The following is a 9,267-nucleotide window of genomic DNA, read 5'->3' as shown; positions in this document are numbered from 1 at the left end:
GATCAGTTGTAATAGCAGGAGATCTTCGCTACTACCTGGAGGTTGGCAACCCTACAGCATGGACATTCTACCATTGGTAAAGGTTCAGTAGGCTGAGAAACCTGTGATGTGGGCTTTACTAGGTATAACTGTCTTAGGTTCAAACAGTTCGTGGTGACGTCATCAGCTAGTCTTCAGATGTGGCAGAAATATTTCATAAATGTTATATATTCATTATCTAGAAGTAGATAACCCCATGTTCCCCACTCCCAGGACTAACTCAATTTTTCAGCACAATAAGAAACAAAATTGCCCCATTGGCATCATACTACTTGCCAGTTCAGAAGGCTAAAGAAGCATTCCTCTTTCACAAAGAAATTTCCACTTCCCAGAGCTGCTGTGGCTAAAATCCACATGTATTCAAAGAACCTACTGAAGAGAGTTTGGGGGGATAGGGCTGGTAACACCAGCCTATAAGCTCTACCAGCAGTAAAGACTCTGTAGACCATTAAAATAATGTTGGCACAAAATGACTTTACTTAAGACCTCCTATAGATGCCCCTAAGATATTATCACAATGTCTTCTCTAAGCCATACACACGATTGTTTTGCAGATAAGAGGCTAGCATGCTTGGTTGTTTATTTAAGCAAACATTATATCCTGACTTTCTCAGGAGTACTTTGTTACACAATCAAAAAGACAAGCTGGAGAGAAAGGATGGCAGATATGTTAGGCTCAAGGGATCCCATTTCTCTAAGTGCAGCTAACGTTCCTATGATTAGGTTTGGGGCTGGGGCCAAATTGCACTGAATGTTTCCAGCTATGTTCCCCAGATAGATGGCACTTTATAAACCCTGACTCTTTCCAGATGTTCTGAACATCGAAGACCGAGAGGCAATGGGCAGCCTAGTACCCATTTCCCCCCACCCTAAGCATCGCCTCAAAACTCCTATGTCTACCATTCCCTACAGGAAGAAGGCACAGGCATCTTCTGTCATCTTCTGTCAGTTTGGCCTGGGTAGTAGACCCTTGACCAAGTGAGCCTATCACAATGGTGGCAACGGCAGTAATTCATGGTGCAAATCAGCAGTGCAGCAAGACTCATGGCAACATCACCTCCTATGGCCTTCTGGCAGAGCAGAAACATGAGGAGCAAGAGAAGAGAGCAAGGAGACCCTCCATGAATGATCATGAATAGTGGTGGCATTTAATTGGTTTTCACTCACTGGGTCATATCCTACCCTTCTGTTTAGCTACGTGCAGCTCCTTCCTCCGGGTCCTTGGGATGAAGGAAGGCCCCTGGGAGTAGAGGAAGGATCCAGCTCAGCTGAGTGGAGTGACAGGATACAACACATTGCAAGTATATAGAAAACCAATCTTGTTCTAAACTAGTTTAATCTTGGGATGAAGTTTTAGGCACTAAATAAAACTGTTCAGTTTCAGTCAATTAAACATTGGTATTTTCATATTTGGTGAATTTTTCAAATCTTGTGTTGTTGTTTTTACAACCAAGTAACTTTCTTTGAGCAATATCTTTGTAGATACAATGTAAGCAAAGTTTCTAGATCCAGCAATGTTATAACACCCAATTTTGAGTAAGAGATTTTAACAAAGAAAGCTGTTTCCGTTCTCAAAAAGAGCAGACTCTTCTAATCCTGTTATTAAAATAGACCTGTATTTAAAAGATGCAATGACATTGATTTTTTTTCTCCTTTACAAATAATTACATACACAAAATTGATCACGTTTAAGAATTCTTGTGACAATTTCAGCCTCACTCATTCTGCTGAAGTTCATCTTGCCTCATTGTAGCCACAAGCACTGACATTAACATGTTGTGTGGCAGGATCAGTCTTGTAAGCATCTTCAAATCCTCCATAGCAGGCTATCAACTCAATTCCCAGATATGACTGTTCTTATTCCTGAGAAGGTTATGAAGACCTTTGGATGGAATCACTTTGAGAGGTATCTTGGGGAAGACAGCAGGCTTCCCTGTTATTCTCCTCTGAATCATTACACAGCACAGACTGGAGATATCTTATGTATTTAATAGCAGCTCGGAGTGTTTCTACTTTGCTGAGGCGTTTCTCTAAGTATTCAGCAGGAAGATGGTGCCTCAGTTTTGAATATCCTTCATTAACACACTTCACCCTTTGCCTTTCCCTTTCATTCCTTTTCCGGATGAATGCTGGACCGCAAGAATATTCACACCTACCAAAGTTCCCACAGGGAACTTGAAATGGGAAACCACACGAATCATCGTAGAAATTCTCTGCAGTCAACTGTTCTGATGATAAAGCAAGAAGAGGCAAATCTTCAGGCCCGGGGAACTGGGCTGAGGTCTCTGGATACAAGTGAAAAGTGGCAAAAGGATCTCCACAGCAAAGCCTAGACATCTGTCCCATGTGGGAATCATTGAAAACTGGCAAATTATCCATGGCATTACAAGGGTTTCTGCTAGCTGCTGTGCATCAGGTTTAAAGCTGGAAATGCAAAACAGTTTAGTCATTCATACACTGTACTTAATAGGATAGGTGTTACTGTCAGTATTTTTAGTGCTGTTCTAATATTAAGGAAATATGTGGGAGACTGTAATGATCTGCTGCTGGCCTACTTCCATATGCAGTGGAGACATTTTAATCATCAACATGTGCACTAGATATTTGCTGCTAGATTAAAAAAAAACTTATTTGGCTCTATACCGCGTGTTACCCCCTGAACCCCCTACTCTCCTGGGCCCTATGAAGCCAAAGGTACAGGCAGTCTATCTTGGATCAAACCAGAGAATCATGATAGGAATTCAGTGCAATAAATGCCATCCCATTGTGAGATAGCCAAGTCACAATGAGAAAGTGACACATGCCTTAATCTAGAGCTTGTCTTGGGACTCCATGGGATCTCCCAAAACTCAGACCAAACTGAACGACCCGGGACAATAACCTAAGATTTCACTCCACTTGAAGGAATGTCCCTAATAATAAAGACCTGTCCAGTAGAATAATCAAGTCCTCAGTCAACAGAATAACTTCATCTACTGCTCCATTAGCATCCTATTTGAAGTAACTCAATTAACATGTAAATTTTGTTGGCCCCGTGGGCTGAAAAGGATGTGAATTTGTTATACAAAAGGACTCCCTTTTTAGTCCAGCATTTTAGATTTAGTTTCACCCCAGGGCTGTCCATCACTGTGTCTCTTGACAATACTAATGATTTGGAAACATGCTATGTATGAACCTATCCTCTCTCCCCCTCTCTCCCCCTCTCTCTCCCTTTGCCTACCCCCTCTAGCTGCTCTGGAGCTCAGCCTGGTTTCCCCCCCCCATTCCCCCCACATCCTGACTCCCAGCATTTTTGCTTGCTCCCCCCCCAATTCTGCTTTCTTGAAGCTTCTTTCAAGAGACCTCCCCCTCTCTTTCTACTATCAAAGTACTTCATCTCCTTTGCTCCTGATTTGCTCCTGGGCACCATGGCTGCTCCTCTCCCTCTTTCTTTCCTCTTTGTTGGCACAGTAATTAACTCAGCAAAGGTGCACAACCTGATTAAAGTGTAGATAAAGCTTTATTCAGGAACTAACATACTTGATAGTGAAGAGACAGAGATAATGTCCTAACTACATCACTAGCTGAGAAAGAGTGAGAGAACTTCAGAGAAGAAAGACATTGCCCTAAGAGTAGCAATTTGGAGACAGACAAGGAATTACGATTAACAGGAGATAAGGTGCTGACCTCACTATCCCATCTAACGGTCCTCTTGCTGCCCCCTGCAAGGTCTGCTTCTCTTCTTTGTACACCAGTTTGCCAATTCCAACACTCTTCATCCCACTCAGCTAAACTCTGATCCCTCATTCAGTGCCATTCTGACATTTTACCTTCCTCTTCCCACTGCAAGGCCAATTTGTCCTTTCTTAGCCTGTCCAGTCTCCTTTTCAGCCTCTGCTGCAATACTCCCTCTTCCCTCTGCTCCCCCTCTTTTTCCTTTCTTTGGGAACACTGTGCACACATTCACATGTAGCTTCTGCTTGAACTAGATGTGGGGTGGACACATCCAGATAAATGTGATCACTTCCACTAGGACCTGTTTACTGGCTTTCCACTCTTATTAGAGATTTATGTGACCTTGATTCCATCAGACTGTATTTTTGAAACCTGCCTTCCCTTTTGGTCTGTCTCTGTGCCCAATAAGGACTGGTTTAAATAAAGATTGGTATAAATTCCCTCTCTGACCCTCTCTCATATTTCCCCAAATATCAATCAAATTATGCCCCTGTATACACACACACTTAGGATGCCTTACATAGTTTGGAAAGTATACACGTAAAGGCTACACACATGTATCCCCCTTTGTCTCAGGTAACACTGGTGTTTCAAAAGGATAAAGCAGGCCTTTCCACCCTTTACAATGATTGTTAGCGTCATCAGTTGGGCAACAATTTGCAATGGGTTGGACCCTGGGATGCAGAGGAAGGGGGAAGTGAGAATGTTGTGTTCAGTGCAGCTCTGTGAATGGTATTTGGGATGATACCCACTGTACTTGACTCCCCTGTTGAAATCAGTGGGGCTTTAGTGTGCTTCGCCTTGATTAGACTGAGTCCCATACCATTTAATAGATGTTTTCTTTGACAGGTGATGTCTGATGAAGTAGTCTGCAATTCAAAGCTTGCAGACTCCTCCACAAAAGAAGTTCCCCAACAGATGATATTAAGCACATGGATCTCTGTTTCATGTCTTAATGACCACGCCGAGCATGCAATTCAACAAGTTGGAGATCTCTGATCAGGTCTCCTGCCATCTTTAATTTCACTTAAAAACAGTCAGGAGGGGGGCAGAGACAGCACTTTGAACAGGGGTCAAACCTTCCCCTATGCCATTTTCCTCATCTAAATCACTACCTTCCCTGAAGCTGCTGTTTGCCCCAGTGGGGGGGGGATGGGGGGGACAACAAATATATATTGAACTCTTCCCTACATTGGAAGGCATTATTGGTTTCAATTCATCATATAAAGAAATAAAACACAAATTATTTCATCAGTGTTGCCAGCAACCTGGAGAAAAAAAATGTCTTGCCCCTTTGACAGAAGCGTAATGTGTGGAAACAGGCAGCTGAAGCTTTTCACAGCACAGAGGTAAACACCATCACCTGGCAAATAACACGCCATTAACCCTCTGTTAAAGGGGCAGGACATTTTCTTCCTCCAGGTTGTTGGCATCCATACCTTCTATTTACAGAGGATCCCTTGATGATCAGTTTTGCTAGCAAAGTAATTCCATCTCCTCACTCTAATGTGGATTTCAGTACAGAATGGCTTTAGAGCAAGCAATCCCCAAGAACGACCCACAAATAAGTCTTAGGAACAAATAACGGGATAGGGGAGCATCCTCCCACCAGACCGCCCCACCTTTGATGCTCAGCACCCACAACTTCCTTAGGCAAAACTGGTTCTGGTATGGCATAAATAGGGCTTGAAACTTAAAACACATATTACTTTTTCAAAGTGTATTTTTTTCAGGAAGTTTGCTTATGAAACATGTGATAGGAAAGTAAATTGGTTATCCAGTAACAAAAACAAATGTTAATCAGTGTTATTTTCACTGGTAAAGATAACTCATAATTATAAACATCATTTAATTTAAAAAAAATTATTTTTTTCATGTGCATTGAAAGCCGTGTTTCCACGAATTTGTAGCACTGGCTGCTTATCACCAAAAATTTAACTGAATTTCAACTCCTTTGTTACAAAACCATTATTTTTTTATTATTTAGGAAGGATCAGAGCCAGGCATTCTCTTTTTCTTTGTTTTTTTAAACAGTAACTTTGATGCAAAACTGAATTTGCTACAAATTTCTTCTCTATTGCCTCCACACCCAAGACATTCACAAGAGGATAAAACAAAACCAAGTTATTAATTCTTGCTTTAGATACTCACCTACGTATGTGGAAAAGGAGAAGAAGCACAAAAACCACCTTAAAAAACCTATATTATAAGATAGGAAGAGAGCGGCAACATATCACACTAAAATTAAGTCTTTTCATATTTCTTTTTCTATTCTTGTATCACAGTATTATTAACTCTTGTACAAAATAGACTGTAGAAAGTATCTATTAATTATGCATCTTACGCGTAAATTACTATGGTAGTTTAGAATTAAGAAAAGCTATGCAGCACCATGCTATTAACCTCTATCTGCCTTATATTTCTTACCTGAATTGGACAGTTCTTGTGCTGTTGGACTGACTCAACAACTGATCTAAATTTATAGTCAACTGACAATATGCAAAGTAGCTTAGATCTGCTCATTTCTGGCTTAGCTTTTTCCCTCCCACACTCCAGCTATACAGACAACAAATAGTAGAATGACGGGATAGAAAATAGAAGGTATATTTTCAAGTTCAAAGTGACAAGTTGTAATAATTTGCTAATTTTTATCACAATAACTTTTATAGTTAGCTATAGAAAAATTTGCTACACTCTCAAGTATTTCTCTCACTGTTACACTGAATATATAGATTTCAGTAAATGTATGTTCCCCATGTGTTAGGGATTTCACAAGTGGAGAAAGATTGGCTTCGTTATAGGTTTTTGGTTAGGAGGGTTTCATGCCCCCATCTTCTTGGTGTATTACTCAGTTTGTCTTTTATTAACTTGCATCTAATCTATTCTCCAGCTTTGCTACTAGAAGGACTGTCCCCCCCCCCCCCTTTGGTACATTCTTCCTTACAGGGGACTTGTGTGTTTTGGACTGGACTAGGGGTTACTAACTCCAGGTTGGGAAATTCCTGGAGATTTGGGGGTGGATCCTGGGGAGGGATCCTCAGTGGGGTTTAATGCCATAGAGTCCACCCTCCAAAGTAGCCATTTTCTCCAGAGGAACTTATCTCAGTCATCTGGAGATAAGTTATGATTCCAGATCTCCAGGCCTCACCTGGAGGTTAACAACCAAACTGGAGTATGGAGGGCTTTGAGAAGCTGCTGCCATTTATATTTCCAAAGGGAAAAATTCTATGTTTGTGCTTCTTGGTACCTATCATCACCTAATCCAATTAATTCTGAAGTACCCTCCTTGGACCAACAATGCTACCTACAATCTAGATTGTGTATCATTATATTAAATGTGTAACTTCATGATGACAGATATCTATTTATAACTTTAGGCCAGTGGAAAATGTTAGAGAATTCAGATATTTACCAATAAATCCTAAGTTCAACTAAATTTCTGTTATCTAAGATTCATTGGTGCCTAGCCCCAATGTTAAATGTTCCTTATTTAGGGACTAATTACTGTTACAGTTGTAAGTAAAACACCAAGACCAGAAGAGGTAAATTAGAGCAGAGATGTACCGAGGGGAAAATGCTTAACCATTTCTGCATTTCAGAATGCAGTGAATCCTAAGTGAATCCCCTTTTTGCACTGGTTCAAGCCATGTGCACATTCTTGCAAATGTAAGTCTGGAATACCACATGGGAGGAAGCTGACTGAGGGCAACAACTCAGAGCAAGAAAAGAGCAAGCATGGTGTAGTGGTTAAGAGCGGCGGCTTGGAGCAATGGTCCCAAATATGAGAAATGGGTTTGATTCCCCATTCCTCCACATGAGGATCTGGTGAACCAGGTTGGCTTCCCCACTCCTACACATCAACTAAGCCAGCTGGATAATCGCAGTAAAGGGGAAAAAGTCAGGACTCACTGAGCACTGAAACCGAAGCTCTTATCTGGCTGCCATCTTAGCTCCGGGACCCACTCGGCCCCTTGGGCTAGTCACAGCTCAGTTAGAGCTCTCAGCCCCACCTACCTCACAGAGTGTCTGTTGTGCAGAGGGGAAGGGAAGGTGATTGTAAGTGGTTTGAGTCTTCCTTAAGTGGTAGAGAAAGTCAGCATATAAAAACCAACTCTTCTTCTTAAGCAGTCCCTCCTTTTGCCAGTCTGTTCCCATTCCTTTCCAGGCAGATTCTTGTTGTAAGAAGAAAAGTCACTGATTTCTTACACACATTTGCATCTAATGTGCAACTACTCTCTTCAGGAGACAGGGTAGGGTTGCCACCTTCATGCTGATCTATACTGTTATCTCTTTCATCTTCCAAACCTGGAAGGTGCTTTTTCACCTCAATGGTCAGAATTTTATTGTTTTGTGCCATGTGTGGTCTTACTCTGTGGTGCATTTTCAGAGAGGTGGCCACTCTGACTGCTGCAGCTGTCCATCAGGGACAGCAATATTTAATCAGTAGCACCATTATCTTATTATGGCCTTATTCTATAACAAGAGTGCCTTAAACTGCAAAAAAAAAAAAAAAACTCCAAAAATTAGTCTGAAGACAATAGAACGTGCTTTAAGAGCACAGAAGGATAAGGACAGCTCAAATTGTTTGGGGGGTGGAAGAAAAATTAACCTGGTCAAGCTCCTAAGGCCCCAGTTTGCCTCAGCCATCCACTACTGGTGAGTCTTGCAATTCATCGTCTTTAGAAGTCCTGGGCTTCAGTCTGCATGAATAGAGATTTGAAAGATAACACACAGGGCAAGGAGGAATAACCAAGTCTATACCAAGGAGTGGTGGAAAACTATTTTTTTTAAATATCCCACAAGTTAAGAGAACTGAGAATTTTTAATACTGTTAAACAAAATATTTATGCCTGAAAAGCAACCCATTTCTTCACAGTTCAGGTTGTGTTCCAGCATTTATTAATAAAAAAATCAAGGCAAAATTGGATAAATGTTAAAAGATAGTGTTCTAATGGAAGTCAGAAGCAATACAAGGATTGTTTTTATATATTTACACAGTGTTGTAATTAATGTTCCTTGCACATTTATAAGGTTTGGTTGCCAGGGGGACTATATTGCACACTGACCTACCCTTAAAAATAGTGAACACTCACCAAATTTAGTAATGATAACAAATGATAGCAAAGGGAATGAAGCTACTGCAGCATAAGCGGCTTTTTGGATAAGTGCGAGCAGCAACATCAAATGACACCTTGGGCGAAAACACATGGTCGCTTTAGCCTCCTTTATTCCCTGTTTCAGCCAGGATCAAACACATGCATTTCTCCGAACATGGGTTCGATCCTGGCTGAATCCTGGCTGAAATGGGGAATAAAGGAGGCTAAAGCGACCATGCGTTTTCGCCTAACATTTTCAGTCCTGAATACGTACAAAGTTGTACAGAGGATCGACCCCCTAACAGTAAGTCTGTTTACTTGGCAGTCCCACTGATTTCAACAGGAGTTGACGTGGTTACGATCACATCTCAGAAATACAAATGTCACAAAGCCTGTCGAGTAGCCGCCTGTTAGTTTC

The sequence above is a fragment of the Euleptes europaea genome, chromosome 6 (genome assembly GCF_029931775.1).
Source record: "Euleptes europaea isolate rEulEur1 chromosome 6, rEulEur1.hap1, whole genome shotgun sequence".
In the NCBI taxonomy this organism is placed as follows: domain Eukaryota; kingdom Metazoa; phylum Chordata; class Lepidosauria; order Squamata; family Sphaerodactylidae; genus Euleptes; species Euleptes europaea.
Note: the sequence above shows the minus strand (reverse complement) of the source record.